Below are 25,880 nucleotides of genomic sequence, written 5' to 3' on the forward strand. Positions count from 1 at the left end.
GTATTCGGCCATGGTGCATTCATGAGCATGATTTATGCTTGTTACTTGATTGGTAAAATTTGTGTTTGGATGGGTATGAACCCTTGAGATTCGCCTTCCACCTATATGTGTATACATGTTTGCACATGATGTATTGGCATGACATATATACGATTTCAAGGTATATATTTGCTTGTGATGATGTTTGGTTATGAAGTACATGAGAGATGTGTATTGAGCTACAATATGTAATCGTTAGTTAGTAAAATGCATGCTGTTTTGTGTGGTATTAAGTGCATAATTGGCCTCAACATGGACATCCATATTCGCCACATGAGGGAATTTGGTGTGCATGCATTCGGTTAGAGGCAAGCATATTGATGCCTATTCTTGGCTTAGAAAATTCGCTAAGAGGAATATTAACTAATGTGTTGAGTTCGATTAAGTAATTTCGTACATATGCGACTTTGATGCCTAATGAGCATATATATTGGCTAGGCATCTTGAATTCCTCTTCGATGCTCAAATGATAAAACCAATTTATTTGTTAAATTAAGCTCAAGAGCAAAGGGGAGCTAAATCCGATAAGGGGAAGGAAAAAGTCGTCGAATAGCCGTCGAAATCGTTCGACCACGTCCGAGGTAAGTTTTCGAGTATCGAAACTTAGATTTTGATTCGATTGAATGAAGTAATAACCAATCAAATTTGTGCCTTTGTATGTGGCCATTGAGCCGAAATGATATTTTGCTAAGTGAATTGTGCATAAAAGTTGTGTTATGAAATTGAAACAAAGATGTGTATGAATGTTCGAGGATATCGGGCTAAGCCCGAAGGCAATTGTGCAAATTGTGATATCCGGGCTAAGCCCGAAGGCAATTGTGCGAGTTATGATATCCGGGCTAAGCCCGAAGGCAATTGTGCGAGTTATGATATCCGGGCTAAGCCCGAAGGCAATTGTGCAAATTGTGATATCCGGGTTAAGTCCCGAAGGCCTTTGTGCGGGTTACCATAACCGGGCTATGTCCCGAAGGCGTTTGAACGAGTAGCTATATCCGGATAAACTCCGAAGGTATGTGATTCGAGATCTTTGAACTTGCTGTAAAAATTTTCAGTTAATACGCTTGTGAAATTCCCAACGACAAGGTACGTTTCGTGTGTGCTTTGCACACTATGAGTAAGTGTATGTGCGTATTCGCTCCGATGATAAATGAGTTATCGGCCTTGACTAAGCCGTTATTAGTGTATGAATATAAGAGTTGGGATTGTGAAGTAAGCATGTCTTTGAGAAATTGTGCATATGAATTATTGTTTAGCTACTTGAATGCTATGCTTTGGTTGTGTGTATATTATGGCTCGAAACTTACTAAGCATAAATTGCTTACTCCGTTTCTTTGTTTCTCTGTTTATAGATTTTGCTCGTTAGCGATCGGATTCGGGATCATAGAAGTTGAAGTCAACCACACTATCAAAGCCCTTTTTGGTACTCCTTTAGTCGAGTTTTGAATATGGCATGTATAGGACTACCCCTTGTTTGTTAAATATGTGGTGATGTAAGTATGTACGGCCATGCGAAAATGGCTCGAAAAGGGAACATGAACTTAGAATAATTGTGGTTTGTATGTATATATTTGGTGTCATGATGTGGCTATGGCTTGGAAATGGGAATGTTGGTCATATGATCAGCCATTGGCATGGTTAAAATGATCATATATGAACCTATGTATGGCAAAGACTAGTTGGTTCATGGAGACTACCAAATAGGTAAGACCTACCTTAAAAACAGATGCTGCCAGCTGCAGTGACGTGAATGTGAAAAATCACCAAAATTAGTAGAAATGGAATTAAATAGTGAATAAGCTATGTAAATGAACCTTGATGAGTCTATTTTCATATGGAAGAAACGAAATGGTCATAGGAGTTACATGTTAAGAGATATTAATGCTATTGTGAGACAGGGCCAGAACGGTTTCTGGGTTCCCTGTCGCAACTTTAAAATTTACTATAAATTATCCAGAAAGAATTAGGCGACATACCTTATATGTACAGATTCAATTTTGAGTCTAGTTTCATTAGAAACAAACGACACCAGTATTAAATCCCTGTACAGAGAGATATTCAAGTTATACCGCGCGAAGGTCAGAGCAGTCGATCCCTGTAACATGGGTGACTTTAACTAATAAACTGTACCAATTGGCCCATCCAAAAATTCTAGAAATAAATCCATGGTTGGATGTATGAGTCTAAATTCAGGGAAAATTTACGAAACCAGTTTCCGAGTTTTGAAACTCGAGATATGATTTTTAAGGCGACGGTGATGCAGTCTTCCAGCCTGACTGGAAATGTCAAATTGGTGGGCAAACCATGTGAACTTGGCTTGTTAATCCCTCGTGTCCGACACCGGCAATGGTCTCGGGTTCGGGGTGTTACACCACATCCGTAACAGGCCCGGTTAACAGACTTACCCCAACATTCACCTAGGTGTCGTCTTCCACATTGGGGGCATTCAGGTCTCTCTTGACGATTATTGCCCACACTAGCTACCGAAGTAGCTCGGGAGTCTGTCGATGGTCGGGCTCTAATGGAAATTCCCGCAGTCGCCCTCGACTTACCGGTGTCCTCCCTGAACCTCTTTACAGCCGAGAATGGAGCTTTACTCGTTGATCTTTTACGGTAATCTCTTGCTTCAAATTCAGCCTTCTTCTTCTCCCTTCCGAGTTCTTCCGCCTTGCAGGCTCATTCAACTAGTGTTACAAATTCTTTTATCTCCAAAATACCCACCGGTAGCTTTAACTCTTCATTCAATCCTTCTTCAAATCTTTTGCACATAGCAACCTCATCAGCCACACACTCCCGAGCATACCGACTAAGTCTTACGAACTCATGTTCGTATTCAGATACTGTCATACGGCCTTGCTTGAGCTCCAAGAATTCCTTACGCTTCTGATCGATGAACCGTTGACTAATATATTTCTTCCGAAATTCGTTTGAAAGAAATCCCAAGTAACTTGTTCCTTTGGGGACTATGGAAATCAAAGTCCTCCACCAATAGTAGGTGAGTCCCATAACAAGGATATAGCACACTTAAGACATTCATCGGTGTGCATGATAGTTCATCAAACACCGAATGGTGTTATCGAGCGAAATTGCCCTTTCGGCATCATCGGTAACTATGGCCTTGAACTCCTCGGCCCCGCTTCCTAATCAAGTCCACGGTGGTTTACTCACCTCACAGGATCGATGCTGGAGGCATTGCGGGCTTTTGGGGTGGAGTATTTAAATTTGGGAATGGTTGGACAGCCGGGTTGGTTCGGGCATATTATGCGACCCACTCATTCATCATGGTGAAGAAGGCTTGTTTCGCCTTCATTTTGATTATTCGCGGATGACCGAGGCTCAACAGGCGGTGTCCCTTTGCGGAGCAACCACTACACTTTCAACGTCATCCGCCAAGGCTCTCTCTACCCGGGTTCCATTTGCTAATCAAAACAAAAATTTCAACCGTCAAGTCATCACATTATTAAGCACTAACGATTTGGCATGTATAGCTAGACTCACACGCGCTATGGTAGTCCTAGAACCGACTAAACCATAGCTCGATACCAATAAATGTAACACCCCATCCCCGATACCGTCGGAGTCGGACACGAGGGTTCTAGGACCAACTCTCATGTGTCACACAGACTATTTTTCACATTTCCAGCCTAGGCAGCAAACTGCGTCCTGTCACCTTTAAAATCATATCTCGAGTTCCAAAACTCGAAAATCAGTTCAATAAATTTTCCTGAAACTAGACTCATAATTCCATCTACAAATTTGTTTCTAGAATTTTGGTCAAGCCAATTTGTGACAGCCCAAAATTGACCCTAGTCGGAAGGTGGTCTCGGGACCACAAAACCGAGGCATAAAAATAATTAAAATTTATTTTGATGCCTATAATATGTGTGTGCTCATGTATGACATTTTATGATGATTGATTTAGTGTTATAAGGGTGAATTCCACAAGAAAGGACTTAGTAATGAACTTTGAAAGTATGATAGGAAATGTGTGATGACTAATTAAAGCATGCATGCAAAATAATGGACTTGCATGTCAAATTCCCCTTTATAGGTGGTGGCCGGCCATGACAAGGGAGGATGGGCTAAACATGTCATGAAACATGTTTTGTTGGTGCATTAGGGTGAAATAATAAACAAAGGTGTATGGGTGATAAAAAATGAAAAAAAAAATGTGTGTGAGTGTGGTAATCCCCCATTGCCGTGAGTTGTAGAGAAGGAAAGAAAAAATTTTGTTCATCCTTTCTTTGAGCCAAAACTAAGGAAGAAGGAGGATTTTTGCTTCATGCTTGGTTTGGAAGAGATCTAGAAGGAGATTTGGCCAAGTTTGCATCAAGATTAAGGTATGTATGAGGTTGTGTTAGGAGTTTCATGCATGTTTTGGTTGCTAACTTGATGTGCATGTTAGCCATGGCTCAAATCTTTGTTAAGCCATGGAAATGGTATTTGGCCAAAGTTGTTATGGTGATAAAGCCATTGCATGCTAAGTGTGAAGCTTGATGATGATGCATGCAATGATGGATTGTCTACTCTTGAGCAAGATTTGAGCCTTCTTTTGATTTATCATGATTGAAGTTGAAAAGGAGCATGATTGTCATATTCGGCCATTCATGAGCATGGTTCATGCTTCTTGCATGTTAGTTAAAATTTGTATTTTGGATGGCTATGGACACCTTGAAAATTCGCCATGCTCATATTGTATATATATGTTTGCACATGATGTTTTGGCTATGAAGTAAGTGATGAATAAGTTGGTTTAAAGAAGAAGATGTTGAAGAATAATTGTGAAATTTCAAGCACAATTCGCCTAGCACACATATAAGTGCTTGATGCTATATTATAAGTTTTGAGCCACAATATGCAAAGCATTAACTAGTAAAATGCATGCTGTTTTTGTGAGGTATTAAGTGCATAATTGGCCTCAACATGTACATGAATATTCGGCCTTGGGTAGCCTATTGAAGGCCTTAGCATTTCCTTGATGCTCAAATAAATTGTATTGAATTGCTTGATGTAGTATAAAATGTGCATGACCATTGTGTATTCAAGCTAAAGAGTGGCCATATGACCATTTAAAATCCTTGTCATATTCGCCATAAGCAAGCACAATGAGGTTTTAATAAATTGAATTTGTTTGAATTAGCTCAAGAGCTAAGAGGGCCACAATTGGACAAGGGAAGGAAAAGGTGATCGAATAGCGAAAAAGCCGTTCGACAACATCCGAGGTAAGTCCTCAAGAAGTGATCTTACTTGAATTATGTAAGATGAAACATGGATGTGTATGATTATTGATCATGTGTGTATGAGTATTTGAATTCCACCGGGCTAAGTCCCAAGGCGAATATGCTAATGATTATAATTGTGTTTGAGCCTTAGTAACGAAAATGAAATATGTATGTCCAATGATTATTGATGTATGTGTGCATGAGAAATTGAATGATATCGGGCTAAGCCCAAGACAATTATGCTGAAATTTATATCCGGGTTAAGACCCAAGGCAATTGTGCTAGTAGCTATATCCGGGCTAAGACCCAAGGCATTCGTGCAAGTTGTTAAATCCGGGCTAAGACCAAGGCATTTGTGCAAATCGTGATATCCGGGTAAAGTCCGTTGGCCTTGGTGCGGGTTACCATAACCGGCTATGTCCCGGCGATTGAACGAGTACCGACATCCGGATGAACTCGAAGGTATGTGATTTGAAAATTATGAGCTTGCTGGAAAATTTCAGCTAATGCACTTGTGAAATTTCCCAATGATAAGGTAAGTGCGGTGTGTGCTTTGCGCGCTAGGAGTAAGAGCATATGAATATCCGCTCCTATGATGGAGCGAGTTATCGGCCTTAATGAAGCCGTTATTTGTGTATGAACATAAGAGTTGGGATGGTAAAGTAAGTATGATTATGTGAATGCGCATTAATGAAATGATGCATTTAACTATGTGAATGTATTGCTGTAATTAGAGTTGATTATATTCCTTGAGACTTACTAAGCATAAAAATGCTTACTCCGCCGCTTTGGCTCTCGTTTTCTAGATTTCGCTCGATAGCAATCGGATTCGGGATCGTTGAAGTCGAAGTCATCCACACTATCAAGCCCCCATTTTGGTATAAATTCTTGGTTGAACTTGAAATGGCATGTATAGGACTACCCTTGTTTGTTAAATATGTGGTGATGTAAGTATGTACGGCCATGCGAAAATGGCTCGAAAAGGAACATGAACTTAGAATAATTGTGGTTTGTATGTATATATTTGGTGTCATGATGTGGCTATGGCTTGGAAATGGGAATGTTGGTCATATGATCAGCCATTGGCATGGTTAAAATGATCATATATGAACCTATGTATGGCAAAGACTAGTTGGTTCATGGAGACTACCAAATAGGTAAGACCTACCTTAAAACAGATGCTGCCAGCTGCAGTGACGTGAATGTGAAAAATCACCAAAATTCGTAGAAATGGAATTAAATAGTGAATAAGCTATGTAAATTAACCTTGATGAGTCTATTTTCATATGGAAGAAACGAAATGGTCATAGGAGTTACATGTTAAGAGATATTAATGCTATTGTGAGACAGGGCCAGAACGGTTTCTGGGTTCCCTGTCGCAACTTTAAAATTTACTATAAATTATCCAGAAAGAATTAGGCGACATACCTTATATGTACAGATTCCATTTTGAGTCTAGTTTCATTAGAAACAAACGACACCAGCATTAAAGCCCTGTACAGAGAGATATTCAAGTTATACCGCGCGAAGGTCAGAACAGTCGATCCCTGTAACATGGGTGACTTTAACTAATAAACTGTACCAATTGGCCCATCCAAAAATTCTAGAAATAAATCCATGGATGGATATATGAGTCTAAATTCAGGGAAAATTTACGAAACCAGTTTCGAGTTTTGAAACTCGAGATATGATTTTAAGGCGACGGTGATGCAGTCTTCCAGCCTGACTGGAAATGTCAAATTGGTGGGCAAACCATGTGAACTTGGCTTGTTAACCCTCGTGTCCGACACGGCAATGGTCTCGGGTTCGGGGTGTTACAATTTTATGGTATCGAGCCACGGTTTAGTCGATTCTAGGACTACCGTGAGGTGTTTGGGGTCTAGCTATACATGCCATTAAATGATGAATCGATAGTGTGGTGATTTCGACAATTTGACTTTGAGTTTGTTTATAGCAATGGGTCCCGATCCCAACCGAGCAATAGCTGATGATGTGGAGAGTGTGGCGCTGCTCCCCGACAAGGGACAGCGCCGGCGGACTCTCAACCTATGGCCAGCAATCCGAATGATGAGGCTAGGCAAGCCTTTTATAGTGTGATGAGCGAATGGTTTAATCAATACATTCGAACTAACACGGCTGTCCCACGACCTCCATTCCCGACAAATGCAACCCCGCACCTACAATACCTCCGAGAATCGACCAAATAAGGTCAAGTAAGCCCCAATCGATAGGATTAGAAAACATGGGGCCACTGAATTTAAAGCTACGGATGATGATGATGCGAACGAGCTGAATTTCGGTTGGACAACACTATCCGGTGCTCGATGAGCTATCTTGTACACCGATGAATGCTTAAAGTGTACCATCTCCTTGCTACGTGATTCCACCTACTATTGGTGGAGTACTCGACTTCGTGGTACCTAGAGAGCAAGTGACTTGGGAATTTCTTGATCTTAAGCAAGGTTCTATGTCGGTTACCGACTATGAACGAAAATTTGTGAGGCTTAGGCGATACACGCGAGAATGCATTTCGTCAAAGCTATTATGTGTAAATGCTTCGAGGATGGGCTGAATGATGATATAAGGATGTTCGTTGGCATTCTCGAAATACGAGAGATCGTAGTACTTGTTGAGCAAGCTTGTAAAGTCGAAGAGCTTAGAAAGGAGAAACAAAAAGTCGATGTGGGAACTGGAGAATTCGAAGAGGTCCTCGGAAAGTCTCTTCAACAGCAATCAAGAGATTTCGAGATGATGTGAACCGGTCTAGAGGCGCTTTGGGCTTTTAGACGAGGATGCGATCGACCCCGTGACCACACGAGTCACTTCGATCGCTGATGGTGGAAATGATCGCGAGAGAGGCGGAGTGTCAACATTGTGGCAAATGGCATTCGGGAGCTGTTGGTTTCGTGATCACTCCTGCTATAAGTGTGGATCGGCCGACCACTTTAGGAAGGATTGCCCGAGGAAGCTTGAGAAGAATGTGAGTCGAGTGGAAACTCGGGTGCTACCATCGCCGAGGTAGGCCACCTAGAAATATGGGCAATGTCGGTGGCGGTCGAGAGGATCTAGAGATGCTACCATCGATCTGAGGCTCGTGCTCTGCGAGGACTTATGCCATACGCACACGCGAGGATGCCGCCTCTCCGGATGTCATTCTGGGTGCTTTCACCCTTTTCAATACTAAAGTGATTGCGTTGATTGACCCGGTTCTACTCCATCTTATATATGTGAAACCTTAGCATCCGGTAAGACTTTGCCTATTGAGTCTCTCGAGTTTGTAATTCGGTGTCAAACCCTTGGGTCATTACGTGCTTGTCAACAAAGTGTGCAAGAAAAGTCTCCTAGTGTTCCGAGGTTCTTGTTTCCGGCGGACTTGATGCTTTTGCCGTTCGATGAATTCGACGTTATTCTTGGTTTGGATGGGTTGACCATGCACGATGCGGTCGTAAATTGCAAAAGCAAGACTATCGATTTGAGGTGCGAATAACGAGATAATTCGGGTTAAGTCTACGGACTTAAAGGGGTTGCCGGTGTAATATCGCAATGTTGGCCCGAAAATATGTAAGAAAAGAGTGCGAAGCGTACTGGCGACGTGCTCGATGACAAGGAATCGAAAAGAAACCCGAATCTGTGCCGTGGTTTGTGAATACCGGATGTTTTCCACGAAGAATTGTCGGGTTTACCACTGTTCGGAAATAGAATTTGGCATCGAATTGGTACCGGTACCACTCCAATTTCGATAGCTCCGTATCGTATGGCACCAACGGAATTAAAGGAGTTGGAAGCTCAGTTGCAAGAATTGGTGGATAGAGGTTTTGCTCGCCCGAGTTTTTCGCCTTAGGGTGCGCCATTGTTGTTCGTGAAAAAGAAGGATGGAACCATGCGGCTGTGCATCGACTATCGTCGCCTTAATAAAGCGACGATAAAGAACAAATATCCGTTGCCACGTATTGACGACTTGTTCGATCAATGAAGGGAGCCTCGGTGTTCTCGAAAATAGATTTGAGATCGGGCTACTATCAATTGCGAATCCGAGATTGGACGTGCCCAAGACCGCCTTCGTAACGAGATATGGTCACTATGAGTTCCTAGTGATGCCGTTTGGGCTCACTAATGCCCTGCGGTATTTATGGATTTAATGAATCGGATCTTTAGACCATATTTGGATCGATTCAGTAGTCGTGTTCATTGATGACATCTTGGTCTATTCAAGAAATGAGACCGAACATCTTTGAACACCTACGGTTAGTCTTTGCAAATTTTACGGGACAAGCAATTATATGCTAAGTTCAACAAGTGTGAGTTCGGTTAGAGAGGTTAGCTTCTTGGGTCATGTGGTATCTCAGATCGGGTATTCGAGTCGACCGAATAAAATTTCAGCCATACTTAATTGGAGGCCTCAGAAATATTCTCGAGGTTCGGAGCTTTTGGGGCTTCTTGGGTTATTACCGACGATTTGTAAAGGCTTCTCAACGATAGCCACGCCGATGACGGCTTACTCCAAAAGGACGTTAAGTTCGAATGGATGAGAAATGCCAAAAGGTTTCGATCAAGCGAAAACTTATTTGATGAAGCCCCAATTCTAGTGCAACCCGAGTCCGCAAGGAGTTTGTCATCTATAGCGACGCCTCTCTACTTGGGTTAGGTTGCGTATTAATGCAAGAAGGTCGAGTTGTGGCCTGTGCGTCGAGGCAATTAAAGCCACATGAGAAAAATTATCCGACTCATGATCTCGAGTGGCGCCATCGTATTCGCCTTAAAGATTTGGCGACATTACTTATTTGGTGAAAGGTGCCATGTATACTCGGATCACAAAAGTCTCAAATATTTGATGACCCAAAGAGACTTAAATCTGCGACAAAGACGTTGGCTCGAGTTGTTAAAGGATTATGAGTGATCATTGACTATCACCGGGAAAGGCGAATATGGTTGCGGATGCCTTGAGTCGTAAATCGTTATTCACTTTACGAGCGATGAATGTGCACTTGTCCGTCCGATCCGACAAAGTGTGTTAGTGGCTGAATTGAAAGCCAAACCATTATTGACACACCAAATTCGAGAAGCTCGAGAAAGTCGACGACGAGTTGGTTGCAAAACGGGCTGCGTGTGTTCGAACAAGGACTCGGAGTTTCAAATCGACGATGACGATTGTTTGAGGTTCAAAAGTCGTCGGTGTGTCCCAAAGAATTGAACTCATTTCGATAATTCAATGAAGCCCATTGTAGCCGAATGGCAATCCACCCGGGAGTACGAAGATGTACAATGATTTGAAACGTCGGTTTTGGTGGCATGGTATGAAGCGAGACATCTCCGACTTTGTTTCAAGATGTTTAATATGTCAACAAGTGAAAGCGGAACATCGGTGCCTTTGATTACTTCACCAATCACAATACCCGAGTGGAAATGGGATCGAGTCACAATGGACTTTGTATCCGGACCGCCATTGTCGACAAGTAAGAAGGATGCGGTTTGGGTCGTGGTAGATCGATTGACTAAGTCGGCCCACTTTGTCCCCGACGCACGGATTTTTCAATGGACAAATTAGCGGAATTGTACGTTTCTCGATTGTGAGATTACATGGGGTGCCTATTTCCATCGTGTCGATAGAGATCCGAGATTTACCTCGCGATTTTGGAAAAAGTTGCAAGAAGCTTTGGGTACCAAGTTGCATTTCAAAGACCGCTTTCACCCTCAAACCGATGGTCAATCCGGCGGATAATTCGGATACTTGAGGATATGTTAAGATGTTGCGTCCTCGAGTTTAGTGGTTCATGGGAGCGGTATTTGCCGTTGATTGAATTCGCTACAACAACGACTTTCAATCAAGTATTAAAATGGCACCCTACGAGGCCTTGTACGGTCGTAAATGACGTACACCATTGTTTTGACCGAGCTCGGTGAAAGCAAGATTTTCGGGTGGATTTGATTAGGGATGCTGAGCAGAAGTGAAAGTAATCCGTGAAAGTCTCAAGATAACCTCCGATCGTCGAAGTCGACGCGGATCTGAGCGTAAGAATATCGAGTATCGTGGGTGATAAAGTGTTCCTCAAGGTATCGCCTTGGAAAAGATACTCGATTCTACCGTAAGGGCAAGTTGAGCCCGAGGTTTGTTGGGCCATATGAGATATCCGAGCGAGTCGATCCGGTGGCATATCGTTTGACTTTGCCCCCGAACTCGAAAAGGTTCACGATGTCTTTCACGCTTCGATGCTTCGACGCTATAGATCCGATCCATCGCACGTGATTAGTCCATCAGAAATTGAAATTCAAGCTAATATGAGTTATGAGGAAGAACCGATTCGTATCCTATCACGAGAAGTGAAAGAGTTGTGAAACAAGCGGGTTTCGCTAGTAAAAGTGTTATGGCTCAAGCACGGGATAGAATAAGCTACTTGGGAGACCGAGAACTCTATGAAAGAGCGATATCCAAACCTATTTATCGGTAAGATTTTTTGGGACGAAAATTTCTTAAGTGGGGAGAGTTGTGACAGCCCAAAATTGACCCTAGTCGGAAGGTGGTCTCGGGACCACAAAACCGAGGCATAAAAATAATTAAAATTTATTTTGATGCCTATAATATGTGTGTGCTCATGTATGACATTTTATGATGATTGATTTAGTGTTATAAGGGTGAATTCCACAAGAAAGGACTTAGTAATGAACTTTGAAAGTATGATAGGGAAATGTGTGATGACTAATTAAAGCATGCATGCAAAATAATGGACTTGCATGTCAAATTCCCCCTTTATAGGTGGTGGCCGGCCATGACAAGGAGGATGGGCTAAACATGTCATGAAACATGTTTTGTTGGTGCATTAGGGTGAAATAATAAACAAAGGTGTATGGGTGATAAAAAATGAAAAAAAAATGTGTGTGAGTGTGGTAATCCCCCCATTGCCGTGAGTTGTAGAGAAGGAAAGAAAAAATTTTGTTCATCCTTTCTTTGAGCCAAAACTAAGGAAGAAGGAGGATTTTTGCTTCATGCTTGGTTTGGAAGAGATCTAGAAGGAGATTTGGCCAAGTTTGCATCAAGATTAAGGTATGTATGAGGTTGTGTTAGGAGTTTCATGCATGTTTTGGTTGCTAACTTGATGTGCATGTTAGCCATGGCTCAAATCTTTGTTAAGCCATGGAAATGGTATTTGGCCAAAGTTGTTATGGTGATAAAGCCATTGCATGCTAAGTGTGAAGCTTGATGATGATGCATGCAATGATGGATTGTCTACTCTTGAGCAAGATTTGAGCCTTCTTTTGATTTATCATGATTGAAGTTGAAAAGGAGCATGATTGTCATATTCGGCCATTCATGAGCATGGTTCATGCTTCTTGCATGTTAGTTAAAATTTGTATTTTGGATGGCTATGGACACCTTGAAAATTCGCCATGCTCATATTGTATATATATGTTTGCACATGATGTTTTGGCTATGAAGTAAGTGATGAATAAGTTGGTTTAAAGAAGAAGATGTTGAAGAATAATTGTGAAATTTCAAGCACAATTCGCCTAGCACACATATAAGTGCTTGATGCTATATTATAAGTTTTGAGCCACAATATGCAAAGCATTAACTAGTAAAATGCATGCTGTTTTTGTGAGGTATTAAGTGCATAATTGGCCTCAACATGTACATGAATATTCGGCCTTGGGTAGCCTATTGAAGGCCTTAGCATTTCCTTGATGCTCAAATAAATTGTATTGAATTGCTTGATGTAGTATAAAATGTGCATGACCATTGTGTATTCAAGCTAAAGAGTGGCCATATGACCATTTAAAATCCTTGTCATATTCGGCCATAAGCAAGCACAATGAGGTTTTAATAAATTGAATTTGTTTGAATTAGCTCAAGAGCTAAGAGGGCCACAATTGGACAAGGGAAGGAAAAGGTGATCGAATAGCGAAAAAGCCGTTCGACAACATCCGAGGTAAGTCCTCAAGAAGTGATCTTACTTGAATTATGTAAGATGAAACATGGATGTGTATGATTATTGATCATGTGTGTATGAGTATTTGAATTCCACCGGGCTAAGTCCCAAGGCGAATATGCTAATGATTATAATTGTGTTTGAGCCTTAGTAACGGAAAATGAAATATGTATGTCCAATGATTATTGATGTATGTGTGCATGAGAAATTGAATGATATCCGGGCTAAGCCCCGAAGACAATTATGCTGAAATTTATATCCGGGTTAAGACCCGAAGGCAATTGTGCTAGTAGCTATATCCGGGCTAAGACCCGAAGGCATTCGTGCAAGTTGTTAAATCCGGGCTAAGACCCGAAGGCATTTGTGCAAATCGTGATATCCGGGTAAAGTCCCGTTGGCCTTGGTGCGGGTTACCATAACCGGGCTATGTCCCGAAGGCGATTGAACGAGTACCGACATCCGGATGAACTCCGAAGGTATGTGATTTGAAAATTATGAGCTTGCTGGAAAATTTCAGCTAATGCACTTGTGAAATTTCCCAATGATAAGGTAAGTGCGGTGTGTGCTTTGCGCTAGGAGTAGAGCGTATGAATATCCGCTCCTATGATGGAGCGAGTTATCGGCCTTAATGAAGCCGTTATTTGTGTATGAACATAAGAGTTGGGATGGTAAAGTAAGTATGATTATGTGAATGCGCATTAATGAAATGATGCATTTAACTATGTGAATGTATTGCTGTAATTAGAGTTGATTATATTCCTTGAGACTTACTAAGCATAAAAATGCTTACTCGCCGCTTTGGCTCTCGGTTTTCTAGATTTCGCTCGATAGCAATCGGATTCGGGATCGTTGAAGTCGAAGTCATCCACACTATCAAGCCCCCATTTTGGTATAAATTCTTGGTTGAACTTGAAATGGCATGTATAGGACTACCCTTGTTTGTTAAATATGTGGTGATGTAAGTATGTACGGCCATGCGAAAATGGCTCGAAAAGGAACATGAACTTAGAATAATTGTGGTTTGTATGTATATATTTGGTGTCATGATGTGGCTATGGCTTGGAAATGGGAATGTTGGTCATATGATCAGCCATTGGCATGGTTAAAATGATCATATATGAACCTATGTATGGCAAAGACTAGTTGGTTCATGGAGACTACCAAATAGGTAAGACCTACCTTAAAACAGATGCTGCCAGCTGCAGTGACGTGAATGTGAAAAATCACCAAAATTCGTAGAAATGGAATTAAATAGTGAATAAGCTATGTAAATTAACCTTGATGAGTCTATTTTCATATGGAAGAAACGAAATGGTCATAGGAGTTACATGTTAAGAGATATTAATGCTATTGTGAGACAGGGCCAGAACGGTTTCTGGGTTCCCTGTCGCAACTTTAAAATTTACTATAAATTATCCAGAAAGAATTAGGCGACATACCTTATATGTACAGATTCCATTTTGAGTCTAGTTTCATTAGAAACAAACGACACCAGCATTAAAGCCCTGTACAGAGAGATATTCAAGTTATACCGCGCGAAGGTCAGAACAGTCGATCCCTGTAACATGGGTGACTTTAACTAATAAACTGTACCAATTGGCCCATCCAAAATTCTAGAAATAAATCCATGGATGGATATATGAGTCTAAATTCAGGGAAAATTTACGAAACCAGTTTCCGAGTTTTGAAACTCGAGATATGATTTTTAAGGCGACGGTGATGCAGTCTTCCAGCCTGACTGGAAATGTCAAATTGGTGGGCAAACCATGTGAACTTGGCTTGTTAACCCCTCGTGTCCGACACCGGCAATGGTCTCGGGTTCGGGGTGTTACACAATTAGTACAGTTTATTAGTTAAATTCACCCATGTTACAGGGGTCGACTACACTGACCTTCGCGCATTACGACCTGGATATCTTCTTGTACAGAGCTTCAATGCTCATGTCGTTTGTTTCTAATGAAACTAGACTCAAAAGGGAATCTGCACATATAAGGCACGACTTCTAATTCCTTTTGGATAATTTATGGTAAATTTTCAAAGTCGAGACAGGGGATCCAGAAACCATTCTGGCCCTGTCTCACGAGAACTTTAATATCTCTCAGTATACTGCTCATATGGTCGTTTCGTTTGGTCCATATGAAAATAGATTCATCAAGGTTCAATTTAATAGTTTATTCACTATTTAAATCTACTTCTACTATTTTTAGTGATTTTTCAATCTTATCTCATTGCTGCTGCCCATATAAGATTCTGCGAGAGACTATGCCAATTTCGTGAATCTTTCCTTGGCCTTACTAATCATCCATCATACATGACACAAATTATGGCCACCTTATCAAAATTAAAATTTCTAAGACTCGTGGCTATAGGTTCTAGCATCCCACTCGACGACCACATAGGCCATTTTCACATGGCTGAAAGTTTACAACCCACAATTCAACAAAACATAATAGCCTATACATGCCAAATGTTCTCCTAGTTCAACTACGAAGACAATACCAAAAATTTCCAGCCGGTGTGATGACTTCAATGACGGTTCCGAGCATGCAAACGATACGAGTCCAAGAGACCTAAAATGGGTGACAAGAAAACACCGACTGAGTTTATAACTCAGGAAGTCATAAGCATTCGACAACCACCCATTAATAAAGTTATCACAACATGAAACGAAGCGAAGCTAGGTACTCCATCCATATCGAAATTATACCATAATTCCTCGAACCTTTCGGTTCAATCTCATACCAAGTCATACATCCACATTTCAAATTCTATACAATAAGATATTTGAGGCATTTTCACACACCAACTCATTTTCACCACAATCATACAATTGCAATCATCACATAGATTTAAAGCTTACCAAGCTCAACCCCGAGCATGAACATATTGCCTATTCGTCATGAGCTCAAGGTACTTACCCGATCCGCTGTCCGGGATTAACTCGATAATGTCGCACACTCAGTGCCAATTGTAATGCAAGAGCATATAGTGAATCCGCACACTTAGTGCTATATACATTCAGCTCGCACACTTAGTGCTATATAATCAAACTCGCACACTTAGTGCTGTACAATTTTAAACCCGCACACTTTGTGCCAATCTTGTCACCATGTCCATTTATACCCGCACACTTAGTGCCGAGACCAATACCTTATGCATTTTGCTGCCTTTATACATTCAACAATGGCATCATTCCATACACATACATTTCCATTTACACATCAACTCATTTAAACACATTTGCATATATATTATGATCATTTAAATCAACACCAAATATATGCTTAATGACTTACCTCGGATGTTGCCGAACGTCTTCAACGGCTATTCAATTACTTTTTCTTTCCCCTTATCCAACTTCGATCCTTTAAGCTCTTGAGCTTGTTTAAGAACAATTGAATTCATTTAATTCCAATTCAAATAGACGATTTAATATAACACATGTATATTATAAGGTTGAGGTACATATGACTTATTGGTTAACTATCAAACACCATACGCATATATACATATATTCTCTAGTCATGCACAACCCAACATCTTACTTGGGCATTAACAACTTTATAGATATATGCATATCTATGTTAAGGCCGAATATATATATTTAACACATTCTACAATTATGGTTATTTATAATGACTAACACCGTTTTATCTCAAGTCATACTCATAAACACATCCATCCAAATACATTCGTACTTAAACATTATTAGGACTTAACACTCATATCACATTTATAAAACTACATGCCGAATATACCTATACTTACATTACTTAAACATCAACCCTCAATTTCTTTGACAAAGCACATTCCGGAAATGATAAGACAATATAACAACCTTTAATCCAACTTATAATTCATTTACATCACATTCCAAGCATTCACTCTATTCTATCACTTAAAATACAAACATTACTCAATAACTTCCTAGTTCAAATTCGCAATTACACATACACACACAAGCCGATTTCTTTTCCTACCACCCAAACCACCTATATGAACATTTAACTAACTCATACTTCACCCATCCACAATTACTCATTCAAACATGAAGAAGGTAATCAAATTTCTTCACTATCAACCATGGCGAATGCTTCATTCACCACCCAAAACCAAAATTTTAGCATGGGCTAATTGAAGAACTTAGTAAATAACTTAAGTTAAGCTAAAATCCCAAAATCTAACAAGAATTACTAACCTTGTTTTTGAGCTTAAGATGACCGAATGCCATATCCCCTTCCTTCTTTAACTTTCGGCTCCTAAGGTAGAAGATGAACACCAATATTTTTTTTTCAATTTCCTTTCTTCTATTCGCCAAGGCACCCAAGGATGAGCAACAAATTTTCTTCCCTTTTTTTTCTTTGTTTCTCACTAAAAAAGAGCATCCACACCCATTTTTTTCATCATTTTCTTTTTTTTCCATTTCTTTATTCTCCTTACATCATGCACTAGGCCAACATGTCTAGGACATGTTTTCCTTGCCCATCACCTAGTCATGGTCGGCCACTCACCTTAGGAAAAGGGGTTATTTGACATGCAAGGACAACCCTTTTCCCACATGTATTAATAGGCCACCTTACATTTTCTTAGCACATTTCTAAATTTTCTCACATAAGTCCTAATCACTAAAATTCCCCTATAATTAAGCAAAAATTCAATAAAGAAATTATCACACATGCATATTCACATATTTAGACAGTAACTATCATACTCAAATAATTTAGTGACTCGGTTTAGCGGTCCCGAAACTGGTTTCTGACTAGGGTCACTTTAGGGCTGTCACAGATTTTGTCCCCACATGGTGTGTAGGGCTGGTACGGAGATGGTGTGTAGCGGATGGATTGGGTAGGATTCTTTGTTTGCATCTTTGTCATGAAATGGGCTAAGGTCCGGATCGCTTTTTATTCGAAATGGGCTCAAGCCTGCATCGACATCTTGTTTCGAAAAATGGGCTAAGGCCCTAACTGGAACTAACGGGCCTAGGCCCAGATTGCGTTTACTCTGATTGTTTGTTACTTTGGGATTTCACACACTGAGTTTTTGTAAACTCACCCATCTGTTGTCTGTGCAGGGAATCCCCAAGCTTAGACGGATCGAGGCGACGGAGGACTCAAAGGTAGCCACTCAACGTAGTTAATTTATTTAAAATGCTATAATTTAGATTTCATTTGATATTGGGTTTTCATTATGTAATAAGGCATTTTTAAAGTTTATTTTAATATGGGGATTTAATTACTTTAATTTTACCCGTTAGTAATAGGACTCGTATTTTCAAAAAATCACAAAACCTAAGTTTTTCTAAAATCATCGCGCTTACGCCATACGTTTTAAAAGCTTCCACAACAAACACTGCGTTAAAAATTTGAGAAACTAGTACAATTTATATTTTACTTAAACAACTTGAGTTTTCACAAGGAACTAGTCATTCTAACCTTCTATCTAGAATCTAAATAAGTTTTTATGAAAATTGGATCTATTTTTTTCAATTTGTGTTTTGGAAAAACACTCCAATGTCACATCATAGATTTGGCCATAACATCTAGGCGGGGCTTGGGGTGTTACACACAAACCATCTGAATTTTCATAAATGTGATAACCATATCATTCAGAACAACTTTAACTCATAATAACATTATCAGACTAGAACAAATCTAATAGGTATATCTCAGCATCATACTCTCTAGAATATCAATTCTTCGTTCAGATTGTCCATCGATATATTCGTGGATGCACAAAATTTATTACCATAATTGAGGATACTTTAACTATCTATAACTCAAATCACATTTCAACTTACCAGCTCACTCTGATAAAAACAGCCAAGTTGATTTCACCACTTTTCTATGATACAAATTGAAGCTTGTGATTTCACCACTTATACATTTGCCGATGTCAATTCCTTACACAAAAATTAGAGAAATCCAGATACCAGAATCACCACTTTTCTATGATCGAACCAGAAGCATAATCATAATAGACACAGTTGTCACAAGCTGAAGAACACACTTTAAAGATAAGCCATGGTTGATAATTCATGAAATAAGAATGATAGAAAATAAGAGATAAAGAAATCCAAGATACAATACCATACCAGAAGTCCAAGAACAAAACTCACAAGAAGATAATAAAGATCTTGATAATTCCCCAGAGAAAGCTAGAAGAAAAACACTGCTTACCGACTCTGGACTTCCATCATAACATATATAATATATTTCCCGCATATATAAAACAAAACCATAATCAATAGAAACATAAGAATAGTTTCACATAAATATTTACCATTGACTTCATTCCAACATATCAGAATAGAATTCCGAAGAGATAAAGGAATGCCGATCATGAACCAACTAGACCAACATAACTTTCGTCTAACATTATAGTCAACTAACATTCTCACACGATAAAAATTTCACCAGAAAATGAACAATCACACACATATCTTTAAGGATAAAAGAATATATAGAATACCCAAAAAAGATCATCATATTCATTTCAACTGTAACTGTCACACACAGACATCTTTACTACTCAATTATCATTTCTCTAACTTTACTATTCAATTATAATTTCTTTAACTAATTATGTCATCATGAACCCTGCATCATTCCATTCACTAACGAAAACCAATTCGGGAAAAATTTTAGCAAAGACATACTTTAGACATCATATCTCAATAAGTCGATTAGCCGAGATTAACTTTTTCTTTAACTGTAACATTGCTTAATCTGAATAATCTTTAGAACCATCTGATATCCTTCCAAAATTGTTTCCACTTTCAAAACTATTCTTATCTCTGTATGCATTACTAATTATTTCACCACCAAACTCTTTAGTTTCACATTTATGGACTTATTTCACAAGATTCTCGTGAATTTTCGTTATAAGGCAACACTAGTAAGAGGGTGAGGTTGTAAAGCCTCTAATTTGACTCTCATAAGTACACACATATGACTTAGCATTCATCACCAATATCATATAATCACAATTACATAATTCACTTCAAGCTAATTAACATACATAGTCATGTTACTTGAACTTTTTGGATTATCTTGTTCAAACAAGTGTACATAAACACACATTCTGTCAATTTGAGTAAATTTACTTATCATATTCACTTAATCAAATATGTTGGGCACATAACATCATATGCATGCTAAACAAACATGGATGGGCTTATCACTATATAAACTTTCATTTCATTCCACTTTAAACATTTCTCAACTTGTGGTTATCTCATTTCGTACATTAACACACACATATCGTGAACTTCTATTCATACCTTTCCAAAATTCGAAACATCATAAGCACATTTCAATCATTTTAATATCATTATCAGCATTTCTGTCTTAACAAAACAATTTTGTCAGAGTCGGGAGATACCATACTATCACGAGTAGTAATATGGCATGTACAGCTAGACTCACATATGCTATGTTAGTCCGAGAATCGACTAAACCATAACTTTGATACCACTAAATGTAACACCCCTTACTCTTGTTCGACACCGAAATAGGGTATGAGGCATTACCGGTCATAAACACATGCAATCGTATAAAATTGGGTCATGAATTTGTGTTCAAATTTAAATATTTCCACATTTCATCTTGAAGTCCCTAATATGGGCCTACGAAGCCCAAATCATGCTCTGGAAACGGTTCGGGACCAAACTGAGAACTTTAGAAAACTTTGAAAAAATTTCATGAAAAACAGAGGCACACTCCCGTGTGATATTAAGACATGACTGTGTGGCTCGTATGGCCATGTCCCTAGCCCGTGCAGTAATCTGACTTGCCGTTGCGAACAAATTTACGTCACACATAGATATCACCACTCATTCATCAACATGTGTAAGCATACACATTCTTGAAATGCATCATCATCAACTTATAGTATAGCCAATATACCAACATCAAATGGCTTTACACAACAATGAACTTTCAAATAGCATAGGCCAACATTTTAGGCCAAAAAAAATTATGATACATACAAAAATAACCAAATCCCCTATACATGCCATGACTTTAAGTATAAGAATTATCAATACCCAATTTGTTAGTTTGATAGTGTGATAGGTTCTCCGGCGACTTCCAACCCGAGTGATAAACCGTAAATTATACATATTTTTACCCCATATTTAATGCATTTTATGGATGCTTTTCCATTAAAATTGGTGAATTCGATGCTCCTAATGCTTTAATTTCATGTTTTATCATAGGAGAACGAAAGGAAAGAGAAACGGGCCAAAAATGGAGAAAATGGGCCAAAGTACGAAATCAATACGGCCTAGACCTCCTCACACGGGCAGACCACACGGCCGTGCCATTCTAACAGGCTCGAACACGGCCTAAAGTAATCGCACATGGGTGTGTCACACGGGCGTGTCCCTGCCGAGCCCAAGTTAAGTCCAATTTGGAAAAGGCCACTTCTGAGGGCTTCTAGGCATTCCAAAGCCTATAAATACACCCTAGAAGAGGAGAAAAAGGGGAGAAGGAGAAGGAGGGTAAGGAATTACCCTAAGGAAGCCGATTGATCCATCGCAGAAGCCAGGTTCATCCTCAAGACTGAAGATCTCTCCTCAATTTCCCTTCAGGAGTTTTGGGTTTTCTTTATGTTTTGTATTCTTTATTCTTTTGAGATGTTTTCTTATTTAGTTATGAACTAAATCCCCTAAATACCTAAGGGGAATGAAACCTAAGACGAATCTTGTTATTATTTTCTGAATCGTATGATAAATATTTAACTTGTTCTTAATTATGTGTTCTTAATTCTTGTTTTGATATCCCAGGATACTAGTTCAAGACACGCTCTTATTCAGAGGAGGAATAGACCCTATCTAAGAGTACATTTGCCATAATTAAGCGGAGTTGATTGTGCGCCTAGAAATAGGGTGACAAGATTTTTCCAGATTAGGGTGAAACCTAATAATGGGATCCATAGATCGAGTTAATGCAACCCTAGAGTGTTAATTAGAGAAAAGTCTCGGTTATTCAATCTAGGGATTAGACGTTATTAGTCTTGAATAGGGATAATAACATAACTTAGGGATCTCTACGGAACAAGTTGAATGAATAAATCGTCCGATTCGGAGCCAGAATAACAAGTAAAGTCTAGGTGGATTTTTCCTTAGGTATTGTCTCAAGTTAATCGATTTTCCCAAAAGCAATTCCCCAATTCTTTTCTCTGTACGTTCTTAGTTTAAATAATTAGTTAACTAAAGCAAACCCCTTTTATTCTTAGGCTAGATAATAAAAAAGATAGTTATTACTAGTACTTTTGATTCCCTTGGGTACGATATCCCGGTCTTGCCATTACTATACTATTGTTCGATAGGTGCACTTTTCTTTTCGTCATGATAATAGTTAGTCTAGGTTTGATCTTCATTATAAATATTTATTACTTGTTACGAATCACACGATCAAGTTTTTGGCGCCGTTGCTGGGGAACTGAAATATTAGGAACACTAAAATTTTATTACTTTAGCCATTTTTTTCTTGCAATTTTATTTTATTTTAGTATTTATTAATTTACTTTTTCTCTCTCTTGGTAGTTTTTATATTTTATGACTAGAAGAAACCCGTCAGGATCATTACTTTTTGACGAAGAAATCGATTGTACAATTTGCAAAAATCAAAGAGAAATAAGGCGTAGTTTACACTACACGAAGAACGAGTGAGAAGATGATACTGAAACCCCAACCGATGAGATGGCTGAAAACCAAGGCAATTAGCTACCTCCTGCAATTGCTGCTAATCAAAATCCTGCTCCACTTACTATGTATGATTATGCTAAACCTTCTTTAACAGGAACTGGATCTAGCATAGTTAGACCTGCTGTAGCTGCAAATGCTTTTGAATTAAAACCTAAAACTATTCAGATGATATAGCAGTTTGTTCAGTTTGATGGTTTGCAGGATGAAGATCCCAACGCTCACTTAGCAAATTTCCTTGAATTTTGCGATACATTCAAAATCAATGGAGTTTCTGATAATGCCATTCGTCTTCGGTTATTTCCCTTTTCTTTAAGAAACAAAGCTAAACAGTGATTGAACTCGTTACCACGAAGGTCTATCACTACTTGGAAACAAATGACCGAGAAATTTTTACTAAAATATTTTTCGCAGGTTAAAACGGCTAAATTACATAATGATATCTCTTCTTTTGTGTAGATGGATTTAGAAACACTTTACGATGCATGGGAGAGATACAAGGACTTACTGCGAAGGTGCCCTCACCATGGGTCGCCGTTTTGGCTTCAAGTACAGACATTCCACAATGGTCTGAATCCCTCGACTCGGCAAATGGTTGACGCAGCTGCTGGCTGAACCATCAACAACAAAACACTTGAAGAGGCTTATGAATTCATTGAAGAAATGTCACTGAATAACTATCAGTGGCAAGTGATGAGGACTAAGCCAACAAAAATAGCCGGCGTTTATAACATCGACTCAGTTACTATGCTGTCAAATCAGGTAGAACTTCTCAATAAAAAAGATTGATAGTTTTCTTGGTTTTACACAGGTACATCTAGTAATGAGGTGTGACTCAAGCGGAGGAGGTGTGCATACAGAATATCAATCCTTCAATGCCACAACCGAAGAGGAATAAGTCAACTATATGGGTAATAATAACTTCAGATCTCAAAATAACCCATACAGTAATACTTATAGTGCAGGTTGGAGGAACCACCCAAATTTCTCCTGGGGTGGTCAAGGGAATCAAAAGCCACAAAATTCTCAGGGTTTTCAACATCCACTCTATCAACAAGAGAAGAAACCGAACCTTGAGGAGATGCTCTCAAAATTCATATCAATGTCAGAAACCCGTTTCCAAAATACCGAGACAGCACTTAAAAATCAACAAGCATCAATCCAAGGACTTGAAACTCAGATAGGCCAGCTATCCAAACTAATCTCCGAACGACCACAAGGTAGCTTGCCAAGCAATACTGAACCTAACCCAAATGAAAAGCTCAATGCCATTAGTACTCAAGATAAAGAAGGATTCGTTGAGCCTGAGCCTGAACCGAGGCAAGACACTGTGGTAAGTAAAGATAAAAGTGAGGTAAGTCATAACAAAACGGTGAATGAAAAATACAAAACTCCTGTTCCATACCCTAACGCGACAAGGAAAGATCGCTCAGGCGAACAATTCGGTAAATACCTTAAACTTTAAAAAAAATTACATATTAACTTACTGTTTATTGAAGCTCTGTCATAGATGCCGAATGCAATGAAATTTCTAAAAGAGCTTTTAGCAAACAAACGGAAGTTGGACGAGGCGTTGCATGTGGAAATAAACGCAGTTTGCTCAGCTATTCTACAGAATAAACTACCCCACAAATTGAGAGATCCAAGGAGTTTTACAATTCCTTGCTTAATTGGTAGTTTAGATGTGAATCATGTATTAGCTAATTTAGGGGATAGTATTAACGTCATGCCGTACAAAATGTTTAAGCAACTAGGTCTTGGGAAACCTAAACAAACTACGATGAGCATTCAATTGGCAGATAAAACTATAAGACTTCTTAGGGGTATTATTGAAGATGTACTAGTAAAACTAGATAAGTTCATATTTCCCGTTGATTTCGTTGTTCTTGACATAGAGAAGGATAATAACATCCATTTGATTTTAGGGAGGCCCTTTTTAGCAACTACTAAAACAATTACTGATGTTGGCACAGGTGAGCTTACACTTCGTGTGGGAGACAAAACGATGACCCTTCAAGCTCGTAATTCTGGCATCACATCGGACATTGAAGGTAATAGTCCACACCAATCTACTAAAACTGACAATATGACTTTGCAGAAATTGAGCTTCAAAGAAGTTCACGAGCCATGTTCCAGAAAAAATAGATGACACATTCATGAAGAACGAAGGCTACGAATAGAGGAGCTAGACGAATGGTAAGTACACAAACCGAAAACACATGATAAACCGAAACTACATCAAAACAAGGTTGATACCTCTTCGAATCAACTTAAGGTTGGCAATAAAGTCTTACTAGATGCCGTAGATCCTCACATTGTCACGACCACACCGAATGAGGAAATCCCTCTTACGGTACTCAATATTTTTCCATTCGGTACGGTGGAGGTGAGTCACCCCAAGTTCGGCACTTTTAAGGTAAACAACACCCGATTAAAACCCTATTTTGATGAGATTGATAGCAGGAATAAGGAGTATAAACTCCTCGTACCACCCTGACCATTCACTAGAGAGGTAAGTTGAGCTTAGACTATAAATAAGCGCTTCTCGGGAGGCAACTTGAGCACTAACATATTTTGATTTCTTTATTTTTAATTTCTAACACTTTGAATTATTAACTTTATCTTTGAATTGCAAAGTTTTTCAGCACACACGACTAGACACACGAGCGTGCCTAAAGCCGTGGCCAAATAGGGGAAGAGACACGGTCGTACGATACGGCCGTGTGGAAGTAGGACATGATTTCCCCAAAACACGGGATGCGATAAATCCTCATGGCCGTGCGACATGGCCGTGGGTGAACTTGATAGGTGGACATGGGCGTGGGAATGGAAAAACACAGGTGTGCCAGGGGCAAGGCTCGATTCTGTTTCTTCGACACAGGCATGAGACACGCCCGTGCCGTTAAGCCGTGGACAACAAAACACGGGCGTGGTACCCTAACACATGGGCGTAGGAGAAGTGAACAAAGCCAGACACGGCCGTGCGATACGATC

At 39.5% G+C, this 25,880-nt stretch overlaps 1 non-coding gene across 1 annotated transcript; it reads right to left on the reverse strand.

Annotated features, from left to right (window-relative positions):
* Positions 1-23,313: 23,313 nt before the first annotated feature.
* LOC128281372 (small nucleolar RNA R71) lies at positions 23,314-23,419 on the reverse strand. Its single transcript, XR_008271578.1, has one exon. It is a non-coding gene; the product is annotated as a small nucleolar RNA R71 (small nucleolar RNA).
* Between the last annotated feature and the right edge of the window lie 2,461 nt (positions 23,420-25,880).

Source organism: Gossypium arboreum, chromosome 1, assembly GCF_025698485.1.
Source record: "Gossypium arboreum isolate Shixiya-1 chromosome 1, ASM2569848v2, whole genome shotgun sequence".
NCBI classification, from domain to species: Eukaryota; Viridiplantae; Streptophyta; class Magnoliopsida; order Malvales; family Malvaceae; genus Gossypium; species Gossypium arboreum.